Below are 12,665 nucleotides of genomic sequence, written 5' to 3'. Positions count from 1 at the left end.
GCTCTCTGACCCAGGAGGCACAAACCTTGATGGAGCCCCTTGAGTTAGATCTCGACACATCTCAATAAATAAAGGTGAGCGTGCAACATTAAAGGATATGAAGTTATGATAGAAAAAGTATGCAATGGTGAGTTCAAGCTCTTCCCATTTCTCTCTGGAAAATCTTGTCCATTGGACGAAGTGCCACTGCCTTTCTTTTTGTTGCTTGTCCCCCACCAAAACTCTCAAATGGAAATTTGTTGCTACTTTTCCTCAAGAATGGAAGGGGATCATTGTTCTTGTTATTTTTAGATGATGCAACCACCTTTGCCACACCAACTTTGGCTTCTTTTTCCATTTCTTTCTTTTAGCTAAAGACACTTGTGTACATGCTCCAATTCCACAACTTGGTAAAGCCAACAAATGTTCTTTCACATAATAATAAGTGCTCATGAAATGATTGTTGCAATAGTTGCATTTCCAAGCAACATTGCCTCTTCCCTTCAACTTGTTGCATGACCCTTCCTCTCTTGTGACACTCTTCCACAAGGGATATTTGTTTTCTTGATCCTGTTATCTTTTTAAATTAATTCTTCCCTCAACATTTGACGTTGTTGTTGCAACCCCACTTCCAATAGAGGGAACACTTACAGACCCTGATGAAATTGGAACAGGAGGGGTATCTCCAATGGGGACATTCTTCCCCTTCCTTTGCCCATTCCTTTCTTCCCTTGATTGAGCTATGAATGTTGTAATAAAAATGCAAAAAGATCCGTTGTAATAAAAATGCAAAAAAATTGTTGTAAAAAAAATGCACATGCAAACTGCTATAATAAAAATGCAAAAAAAATAGAAGCAAAATGCACTTACCGGTTGCTTGAATCACCTCCAAAATGCTCCCAAACCCTTTGCTAGTCGCTCCCACACATCCACAATAAGAGAGACAAAGAATAGCGAGGGAGAACTGACCCAAAACCAACCTTTATGGGTCGCGAGACACACAATTCAAGGGTACATGTGGCTCGAAATCGGGACATGTTTAGCACGTTTGGAGGACACGCCTTGATACGCGTGGGACACGCTTGAACACGTTCAGAGGACACATGTCCCATCGAATCATGTCTGATTCATTCGATTCGAGACACGTCAAGGGGTTTCAATGAATCCGGTTTCTTAGATTATGACACTCAATGTAGGACCCAAATAATGATTTATCCCCAATCATATGAAAGAATGCATTGCTATCCACATTCTATTCATTAGATGTACTTCTAATGAAACAAATGAAACAACCAAAGCTTTATGATCTCTATGAATAGGTTCGTCAATAACATTTTCATTTTTACATGTTCCTAATGCTCATGAGGAAGGCGTCACTGGGATACTTATTGAAGTATCCCATCAGATTGCTTTCCGTTGGTCTATGGCCAAGTGCCTTTTGAGTAGATTTTTTTTTTGTTTGGTGGCTCATTCTTCACAGAGTTATTTATTTAAACTTAAATCTTGCCCACAGGTGGCCAAACTTTTAAACAATTGAGACAAAGGAATTTTACTCTGTTAATTGCCCACCCTTCAAATAATTATTGGACAAATAATCACCTTCAGAAAATTATTTCAACTAGAAAGACGAAGAAATCTTGGAAATTATAAACATAAATTGTTGACCTAGTATTTGAAAAGGAAATTTACAAAGATTTTTGACAAAAAAATGGAAAGAGATTATTAACTTCAAGGAAAAAGAAAAAAATAGTATTTGATCTTATACAATGCCAATAAGTTTTTGGGAAAATCCAATGAGAGAATTTTGAGAGCCACCATTGTTAGTAGTGTTTGATGTTATACAATGGCATAAGTTTTTGGGCAGAATGCAATTGGAGAATTTTGTGTTGATCTAGATTGTCATTGATGTCAATATGGCAATATACTGGAATACTAAATGATGATGTGAAGCCAAGGAGAAGCATAGCAGATCAGTGAAGTAACATGAGCAAGAAGCCAAGGAGGAAAGCCATCAAGGAAGCCATTGGAAATCAAGAACAAGAGCTATTGGAGCAAGATAAGCCACAGGAAAACCAAGCTAAGAGTAAGAGTTGAAGAAAACAACAGAGGTGCATTGCGACATTTTGTTACAATTTGCCTTTATTGAACTATTGCATATGCCCAAGAGAAAAAGCCAAAAGGAAAGAAATTAACATCGCATCGAAGTTAATATATCAACGGATTTATCGACGGTTCTATTAAATGCCATTGCTCAAAACCCCCGATGCGATATGTATTACGAACCAGGTGGTTCCATCACAATACACCCCATTTTTTTTATATCACATTCACCGTATCAAAACCTTCGCAAGTTATGAAGGCTTGTTACATTCAAAAACACCTATTGCGATATCATTGCGGACCCACCGCACCATTATAATACACTTTAATGAAATATCGCATCTGCCTATCGAAAGTTATGTATCGTAAAATCTTAAAGAAATGTCACACTAAAACAACGATTGCAATATTATGTGGACCCAAACAGTTTATAGTAACAACCCTAATATAATATTGCATTCGTTGCATATCGCAAGTCATAAAGGGATGTTACATTCAACAACTCTGATTGCAATAAGGTTGTGGACCCAATGGAGTTATCAAAAACAATTTAATGTCACATCACATCCGCTTTGTCGGTAGTAGGGTATCGACAATGTTATATCGGTAATATTGAATGTTGTGATTGTGGGAGTTTTGTAAAGTTGCGATTGCGATTAAAGGTGATGACATGGATGTGGGACCTCATGTGGGTACGACATTCTCCTATGAAATTTTCGAAAATAAACAAGTTTACGATATATTTTGTAATGTGCATTAAGTCGGATTCTCCCTCCAAATGAACATGTACTTTGGGTATTGATGAAACCCGTATAAATACTAGCTAAACGCCTCACCTCAAGCATCGATCTCAAGGATCAATCATAGAGAAGTTGAGATAGTTCACAACTCGTGAACTTGAAGAAATAACAGGAAGCCGAAGGTCCAATGAGAAGGAAGGAAGTCGTAGGTCCAACAGGAAGGAAGGAAGTCGAAGGTCCAGCGGGAAGGAAGGAAGCCGAAGACTGAGTGGGAAAAACAAAATATTTTGACTGGGTTAATCTTGAAAGGTTCAGACCTGAAATAAATTTGTAGTGCAGACCGCGACATGTTACAAAGACTACAAGGACAGGGCTTAGTGAAGAAGACCTTGGGAGCAATGTAATGCAATCAAACATTTCTTGACAAAGTAAAAATATAGGGTTAGAGCCCTTGGGTTTGGTGCCTTAGAATTGAAAGGATTGGTGTCCTTGGAGTTGGTGTTCCTAAATTCAAGGTTGGTGCCTTGATAAGATAGGGTCGAAGCCCTAGAGGTTGGAGCCTCATCAAAGTCCAAATTGGTGCTTGGAAAAATTCATCAGATATTGTATTCAATTCTTTTCTATATATAATAAAATAATTTCTTTATTTAAAATTGTAAAGAATCTAAACTGGTAATAATAACAATTGAAAAGAAATATTGATTCACCCCCTTCTCAGTGTTTCCAACAATTGGTATCAGAGCCAGGTTCTTCATAATCAACTTAACAGTTGGAAGAAGGATTCTTAGTTACAATGATGAATAAATAAATGACAGGAAGGCCTCCCTTATTCAATGGTACAAATTTTGGTTTTTGGAAAAAGAGAATGTCTTACTACTTAATATCCCTTGGAATTTTCTTCTTTTGGATTGCTGGAAAGTATGTCGGCATAGCTTCTTGCATTATCCCTAGTACTTGATGATTCTCCTTTAAAACTAATCCTAAATAGGGGGGGGGAGAATTCACGTCAAAAGAATTTGATGAATTCTGTAATGGACATTGAATCGAAAGAGAATTCTCCGCTGCTAGAACACCTAAGAAAAATGGGGTAGTTGAAAGGAGAAACTGAACTGTTCAAGAAATGGCAAGAACTATGTTACTAGTAGTTGACTTGCAGCCAAAATTTTGGAGGGAAGCAATCGGGGCAACAGTTTATACCTTGAATCAAACTCAACTAAGACCAAATAATGAGAAGACTCCTTATGAATTATGGAAAGGAAGACTTGCTTCAGTAAAATACTTTAGGATTTTTGGAAGAAAATGCTTCATAAAGATCAATGATGACTCACCAGGAAAATTTGATTCTTGAGTTGACGAAGGAATATTTCTTGGATATTCTACCAGAACCAAAGCTTACAAGTGCTACAATAATCGTCTACGGAAAATAGTGGAAATATTGATGTGAAGATTGATGAAGGCCTTCAAAAAAATAAAATTGAAGACCATGAAGTTGACCCTTTCATTGAAGAAAGTGAAGAAGAATCTGAAAAGGCGGAAAAAGATCAAGAAAAAAAAAGGAAAAAGAACCATCTTAAACTCCTTCAAAAGTGAAATTCCTCCAAAAACATCACCCGAAAGAGCAGATTATTGGCACGTAGATGAAGGGATACAAACCCGAAGAAGTATGACAAGTACACCAAAGAAAAATGATGTTTCTCTCCTATCTATGATAGAACCAGAAACTTTTACTCAAGCAAGTAAGGATCCTCATTGGGTGGAAGCCATGGAAGAAGAAATGTCTCAAATCGAGAAAAATGAGACATGGGAGTTGGTACCTCGTCCAAAGGATAAAAATATAATTGGAACTAAGTGGGTGTTCAAAAACAAAATGAATGAAGATGGACAAATCATCAGAAATAAGGCAAGGTTTGTCTGTAAGGGTTATTCACAAATTGAAGGAATTGACTTTAAAGAAACCTTTGCACCAGTAGCTCGCATGGAAACTATAACTATGTTCTTGGCATTTGCTTGCTCAAAAGGATTCAAAGTCTATCAAATGGACGTAAAATCAACTTTTCTGACTGGGGAACTCAAGGAAGAAGTCTACTTGGAGCAACCAGAAGGTTTTGATATAGCAAAAGGAAAAGACTTTGTATGTAAATTGTGTTGGCATTATGATACATATGTTGTACTTGATGGCAACCCACTCATCTCAGATAATAAATTATAGTGTAGAGAAAATTTCACGCACTTATATGCAGAGAAAAGTTTATTTCATGTAGAGAAAAGTTCACGCACTTTTATGCAGAGAAAAGTTTATTTCATGTAGAGAAAAGTTCACGCACTTTTATGCAGAGAAAAGTTTATTTCATGTAGAGAAAAAAGTTCACGCACTTTCATGCAAGGAAAAGCGCGTATATGTTGGAGAACTTACCTTTGGTCCATGGTAGTTAGTCCTTGGTATTTGAACCTATGAGGAAAATCGCGTATATGTTGGAGAACTTACCTTTGGTCCATGGTAGTTAGTCCTTGGTATTTGAACCTATGAGGAAAAGCGCGTATATGTTGGAGAACTTACCTTTGGTCGAACCTATGGTTTTGGACCTTGGTACACACTTTCATGCAAGGAAAAGCGCGTATATGTTGGAGAACTTACCTTTGGTCCATGGTAGTTAGTCCTTGGTATTTGAACCTATGGTTTTGGACCATGGTACCTCGTCAAAAGTGTTGATCTCACGCAATTTCATGGTTGGTTCATGGTATTAGTCCAACAGTTTTTGATCCTATGGTTTTGGCCCGTGGTATTGCATCCAAAAGTGTTGATCTCACGTACTTTCATGGTTGGTTCATGGTATTAGTCCAACAGTTTTTTGATCCTATGGTTTTGGCCCGTGGTATTGTGAAAGGCCTAAGACTATAAAAGAGGAAGGAGATCATTTGGCAAAGCATCTTCTGAATTATCGAATATTTGATAAAGTGCTAGATCTAGAATATTGTGATTGGGTTTTGGTGCAGATCTGGATCTGAATGAAGAAGGAACCTGAGCGTAAGGAGAAGGATAAGTTCTATTGATGGGTCAAAATCTTAAGGCTGGAATAGTGGTATCTCTATATGATTTTGATCTGTGATATGTGGCATACGCTTGATCTATAAATCTAATAATCTGGGTCTGAATTATTGATGCATGTTTTATTTTACACATGTTATGATCTGGGTATGTCTGATGTAACAACTGCAAAGTTATAAGGAAATATTTGCAGATCTGTATGCGGGTTGGCTTTGGTGAAATCAGAGATTGATGATGCAAGTGTAGTTGATGGGTTTTTGATGTTCTTGGATCCAGTTTGAAAATTTATGAAAAGTGGTCTTTGAAAGAAAAGAAGTAGGGGGTTGTAGCTCCCTTCCAGGAGAGACTGGAAAACGAGAGAGAGTTGTAGCTCTCTGCAGGTTGCAGCCTGCGTACTGGTAAAGGACTGCACCAGTACAAAACCATTGTAAAAGGAGTTTCTAATTTGAAAGAAGATAGAGACATATTGCAGCAGGTGGTTTTCACCCACATTGGGTTTCCACCTTACATCTTGTGTTCTTTGGTGTGACTATCTGTTTTCTTTGTTCATGCTCATTATTTTATGGTATTGACATGCAAAAATAATTCAAAGAATAAATAAGGAAGATTTATTAAAAGAACTTGATAATACTGATTCACCCCCCTCTCAGTATTATTTCCAACAATTGGTATCAGAGCAGGTCCTTCAGAGAAGCTTGATCGCTTGAAGGAAGATCATTCATCATGAGCAACTACGAGAGGGAAGCATCAATCAGGCCACCAATTTTTGATGGGACAAACTTCAATTATTGGAAGGTAAGAGTTACTGCCTATCTTCAATCTCTTGGTACAGAAGTTTGGGATATCATAGATACAGGCTACACTTTTCCTTCAGCTACTCCTACAGATATGGCCGAAAAGAAGAAATATGAAACAAATGCTAAAGCAGTCAATACTCTGTTGGGATGCTTATCTCAAACAGAATTCGTGAAGGTTATGCAATATAAATCCGCAAAAGAAATATGGGACAAGATTGTCTTGAGCTACGAAGGAGATGAACAGGTAAAGCGTGCTAAACTTCAAACCCTCAGGATTCAGTATGAGAATCTCAGAATGTATAATGATGAAAGTGTGGCTAACTATTTCCTTCGGGTAGATGAGATTGTTAATTGCATGAAAAACTTGGGTGAAGAAATAAAAGAGGCTATTGTGGTTGAAAAAGTTCTAAGATCATTGTCCCCCAAGTTTGAATCTAAAGTGTCTGCAATAGAAGAAAAGGAAAATCTACGAATTCTTACTATGTCTCAGCTACACGGAATTCTAACTGCTTATGAAATGAGAAAGGGAGGTCCATCAGACAGAAGAGAAGCTGCTTTCAAGGCTTCAGGCAAAGGAGACTATTATGAAGCAAGTCACATGCCAGAAGAAGAAGAAGAAGAATCAAATTTTGTCAGAAATCTTCAAAGGGGAACTGGAAGGTTCAGAGGTATGTTACCTTTTAAATGCTTTGCTTGTGGAAGAGTAGGTCATTATGCTGCAAAATGTCCTCATAAGGATAAAGGAAAGGAACTTGCTAGATGGAACAAGAAACAGATTGCAAATAAGAAAAGCTACTACACTCATGAAGATAGTGATGGTCTATCAAATAGTGACGAAGATGAACGAGGTAATGACTATAAACTCTTAATGGCATTTGAAGATGATGATTACATGGATGCTATAGATGTGGATAGCTTTAGTGAAGAAATTTCTAGACTCAAGACATGTGTAGAAGAAAATAATAGGATCATTGATACTCTACAACTTCAAATTGATGAAAAAGAAAAATATCTTGAAAAGTTAGAAGGCGAAATTGTTGGTCTTAGAAAAGAGATTGAGAAAACAAAGGCTATTAATCTTAAGTTTGTCAAAGGATCTGAAACTCTGGATGAGATCATCAATGTACAACACTCTCCTCTAAACAAGACAGGTCTGGGCTATAATGGAGAAACTTCTCAAGCATCCACCTCAAAGAGTTATCTTGATGCAGCAAGAAGGAATGAGCAAAAGCACATTGGAGATCACCAAGTAAAGCAGGGACCAATTACAAACAAAGACTATCAGGCAAATCAGGGGCAATCTGTCTTAAGGATGAACAAAAGTTACAACCAGCCACAGGTAAAATCCTCTCAATTTGCTTCAAGAATGAATGACAATAGAAATTACAATCGTTTGGCCGGAAGATTTGATAACCGCAGAAATTTCTTCAATGGACAATGCTTTTCTTGCCATAACTTTGGTCACAAAGCAGCTCAATGTGTTGCATATAAAACGATCATGACTAGAGAAGCTCAAAAACAAAGAAGTATGACCGGATTACAAAAAGGACCTATAACAACTTTTCGGTTCTTGAAAATGAAGTTGAATGTTCTATTTGCAATAACTTTGGTCATGAAGATTCTGAATGCAGGAGCAGGTTTCAGCAGACAAAGGAACAAGCCTCAAGCACCAAAACATGGAGAATAAAGGAACCACAAACAGAAAGATGTGGGATAGCATTTTATGCAGAGGGACAAGAAAATCTATGGTACATTGACAGTGGATGTTCGAAGCATATGACAGGTGATAAAGAAAAACTTGAATCATATTCTGCTCTAGAAAAAGGAAAGAAAGTTTCTTTTGGAAATGATACTCCTGCAACTATAAAAGGAAAAGGCACTGCTCAGTTAAAAGAAAAGGTCAAAGCTGGAAATGTTTTGTATGTTGATGGATTGAAACATAATCTTCTAAGTGTCAGCCAGATGTGTGATCAAAGAACCGAGGTGATATTCAGATCAAATGGATGTCTTGTTCGTGATCTTGATACAGGTAAAACAGTGATCAAAGGTAAAAGAACTCCAAATAATCTATACATATTTGAAGAAGGACAACAACAATGCTATTTGAGCAAGGATGATGAGCACTGGTTATGGCACCGGAGGTTGGGGCATCTAAGCTTTTCACAAATAAGGAAAGCATGCAAATATCAGGCAGTTCGTGGTCTTCCAGATATCAAAGTTCCAGACAACACCATATGCAAATCATGTCAGTTTGGAAAGCAAACCAGAACTACTTTTCCAGAAAAGGAAGGATCAGCTAGCATGCCTCTTGAGCTAGTACATACAGATACATGTGGTCCATTCAGGAAAAGGACACCTCGAGGAGAAGAATACTTGATATTATTCATTGACGATTTCTCCAGGTTTGTCTGGTTAGGACTTATGAAGCACAAAGATGAAGCATTCGAAAAATTCAAATCCTTTAAAGCCTTGGTTGAAAATGAATCAGGATACAAAATTAAGTGTCTTAGATCCGACAGAAGTGGGGAGTTTACCTCAAATGAATTTTTCGATTTCTGTGAAGAACATGGGATAAGAAGAGAATTCTCTACAGCTAGAACTCCTCAGCAAAATGGAGTGGTGGAAAGAATGAACAGAACTGTCCAACAAATGGCTCGTGCTATGCTTGATGAATCTGGAACTCCCGCAACTTTCTGGGGTGAAGCAGCACATGCTGCGGTTATTATTCTCAACAAAACAAATGTCCGAGTGAACAGCACTCAAACCCCTCATGAGCTCTGGTATGGTGAGACTCCTTCGGTAAAGCACTTCAAAATATTTGGGAGCAAATGCTATATTAAAAATATGATGAACTTGGCAAACTTGAACCTAGAGCAGATGAAGGCATCCTTCTTGGTTATTCTCCACACAGCAAAGCATACAAATGCTATAATAAAAGACTTGGAAGAATTGTTGACAGCATTGATGTAGTGGTTGATGAGAGGGGATACATTCCTAGGCAAGTAAATCATGAAGATATCGAAGAAGATGAAGGCCATCCTCAAAGACAGAATGATGAAGAAGAAGAACCTCAAGAAGAACCAGAGGAGCAGATAAGGATAGAAGAAAAGACTCCATCCAGATATGTTCAGAAGAATCATCCAAAATCTCAGATTTTGGGACAGAAAGAAGCAGGTGTACAAACAAGAAGAACAATTGCAGAAGCTTCAAGCTATTTGGCATTACTCTCTTCCACTGAACCACAAAATGTGAAAGAGGCATGCAAAGATGAATGTTGGGTCAAAGCAATGGATGAAGAACTTGAGCAGATCGAAAAGAACAACACTTGGGAGCTGGTTCCTAGACCAAAGGATAAGAATGTTATAGGAACAAAATGGTTCTTCAAAAATAAATTGAATGAAAATGGAAAAGTAATTAGAAACAAGGCCAGACTTGTTTGTAAAGGGTATGCACAGCAAGAAGGAATAGATTTTGAAGAAACTTTTGCTCCTGTTGCAAGACTTGAGGCCATCCGAATGTTCCTTGCTCTCTCAAGCTTTCAAAACTTCAAAGTATTTCAAATGGACGTGAAATCAGCCTTTCTGAATGGAGACTTGGAAGAAGAAGTATACATTGAGCAGCCAGATGGTTTCATTCTTGGAAATGATCCAAATCTTGTATGCAGATTGAAAAAGGCTCTCTATGGCCTCAAACAAGCTCCAAGGGCTTGGTACTATCGTTTGGACAAATATCTTCATCAACAAGGTTTTTCAAAAGGATCATCAGACAACAATCTTTATATAAAAGTTGAAAATGACAAATTGTTGATACTTGTTGTGTATGTAGATGACATTATCTTTGGCAGCAATGAAGAAGCTATGAGTCAAAGCTTTGCCTTGGTGATGCAGAAAGAATTCGAAATGTCCTTGCTGGGAGAACTGACATATTTTCTTGGTTTGCAAATCCAACAAAATGAAGGAGGGATCTTCTTGTCTCAAACCAAGTATCTCAAGCAGATTTTGAAGAAATATGGTATGGAAGAAGCAAAACCAGTATGTACACCCATGGTCACAGGATGTAACCTCAGTGCAAATGATGAATCAGCAGCAGTGCATAAACCAACTTACAGATCTATGATTGGAAGTCTACTTTATTTGACAGGTACCCGACCAGACATCATGCATGCAGTGGGAATAGTTGGAAGATTTCAGGCAAATCCAAAGGAAACTCATCTTCAGGCAGTAAAGAGAATCTTCAAATATCTTCAAGGGACTCAAAACTATGGCTTATGGTATCCTAGAGATACAGATCTCACACTTCATGCTTATACAGATGCAGATTGGGCCGGAAGCGTGGATGACAGGAAAAGCACAAATGGTGGTGCATTCTTTATGGGTTCCAGATTAGTATCTTGGTTCAGCAAGAAACAGAGTTCGATTGCCTTGTCTACAGCTGAAGCAGAATATGTTGCTGCTGCATCTTGCTGCACTCAACTCCTTTGGATGATGCAGACCTTGCAGGATTTTCAAATCACTTGTACACCACCCATCTCCATCTTATGTGATAATACAAGTGCAATCAGCATTTCAAAGAACCCAGTCATGCATTCAAAAACCAAGCACATACCAATCAAGTATCACTTTCTCCGGGAACAAGTGCTTGAACAAAAGATCAAGTTGGAGTATGTTCCTTCTAAGGAACAGGTTGCTGATATACTCACCAAACCATTGCCTAGGGAGACCTTTGAATACCTCAGGCAAAAGCTGGGGGTTGTTGATGCATCATCTTGTTGTTGAATCTCTTCTGATTGTTGGTTGTACGCAAGTATATGCGTACATGTGCTGGGTTGCGGATTGGTCAAAGATCGAATGGCACAGGTTCAGGGGGAGCATATCATGCATTGTTGGCATTATGGAGGAAGTACAGAAGGAGATCATGGATGTTGGTCTAAATATAGCTGCAATACGTCTCTATCTCTTTCATGGTCATGGATTATGGTTCTTCTTTGCAGATCTGGTTTATAGTCAGGGGGAGCATGTTCTTAGGGGGAGCATAACTCTTTGCCCTTGATGTCAAAGGGGGAGAGTGATTGGTTGTTGTTGCCATCAAGTCCAAAGGGGGAGATTGTTGGCATTATGATACATATGTTGTACTTGATGGCAACCCACTCATCTCAGATAATAAATTATAGTGTAGAGAAAATTTCACGCACTTATATGCAGAGAAAAGTTTATTTCATGTAGAGAAAAGTTCACGCACTTTTATGCAGAGAAAAGTTTATTTCATGTAGAGAAAAGTTCACGCACTTTTATGCAGAGAAAAGTTTATTTCATGTAGAGAAAAAAGTTCACGCACTTTCATGCAAAGAAAAGCGCGTATATGTTGGAGAACTTACCTTTGGTCCATGGTAGTTAGTCCTTGGTATTTGAACCTATGAGGAAAAGCGCGTATATGTTGGAGAACTTACCTTTGGTCCATGGTAGTTAGTCCTTGGTATTTGAACCTATGGTTTTGGACCTTGGTACGCACTTTCATGCAAGGAAAAGCGCGTATATGTTGGAGAACTTACCTTTGGTCCATGGTAGTTAGTCCTTGGTATTTGAACCTATGGTTTTGGACCATGGTACCTCGTCAAAAGTGTTGATCTCACGCAATTTCATGGTTGGTTCATGGTATTAGTCCAACAGTTTTTGATCCTATGGTTTTGGCCCGTGGTATTGCATCTAAAAGTGTTGATCTCACGTACTTTCATGGTTGGTTCATGGTATTAGTCCAACAGTTTTTTGATCCTATGGTTTTGGCCCGTGGTATTGTGAAAGGCCTAAGACTATAAAAGAAGAAGGAGATCATTTGGCAAAGCATCTTCTGAATTATCGAATATCTGATAAAGTGCTAGATCTGGAATATTGTGATTGGGTTTTGGTGCAGATCTGGATCTGAATGAAGAAGGAACCTGAGCGTAAGGAGAAGGATAAGTTCTATTGATGGGTCAAAATCTTAAGGTTGGAATAGTGGTATCTCTAT

Source organism: Pinus tabuliformis, chromosome J, assembly GCF_031772625.1.
Source record: "Pinus tabuliformis cultivar Carrire ecotype Pingquan chromosome J, CPIR1, whole genome shotgun sequence".
NCBI lineage: Eukaryota > Viridiplantae > Streptophyta > Pinopsida > Pinales > Pinaceae > Pinus > Pinus tabuliformis.
This window is presented reverse-complemented; position numbering follows the sequence as displayed.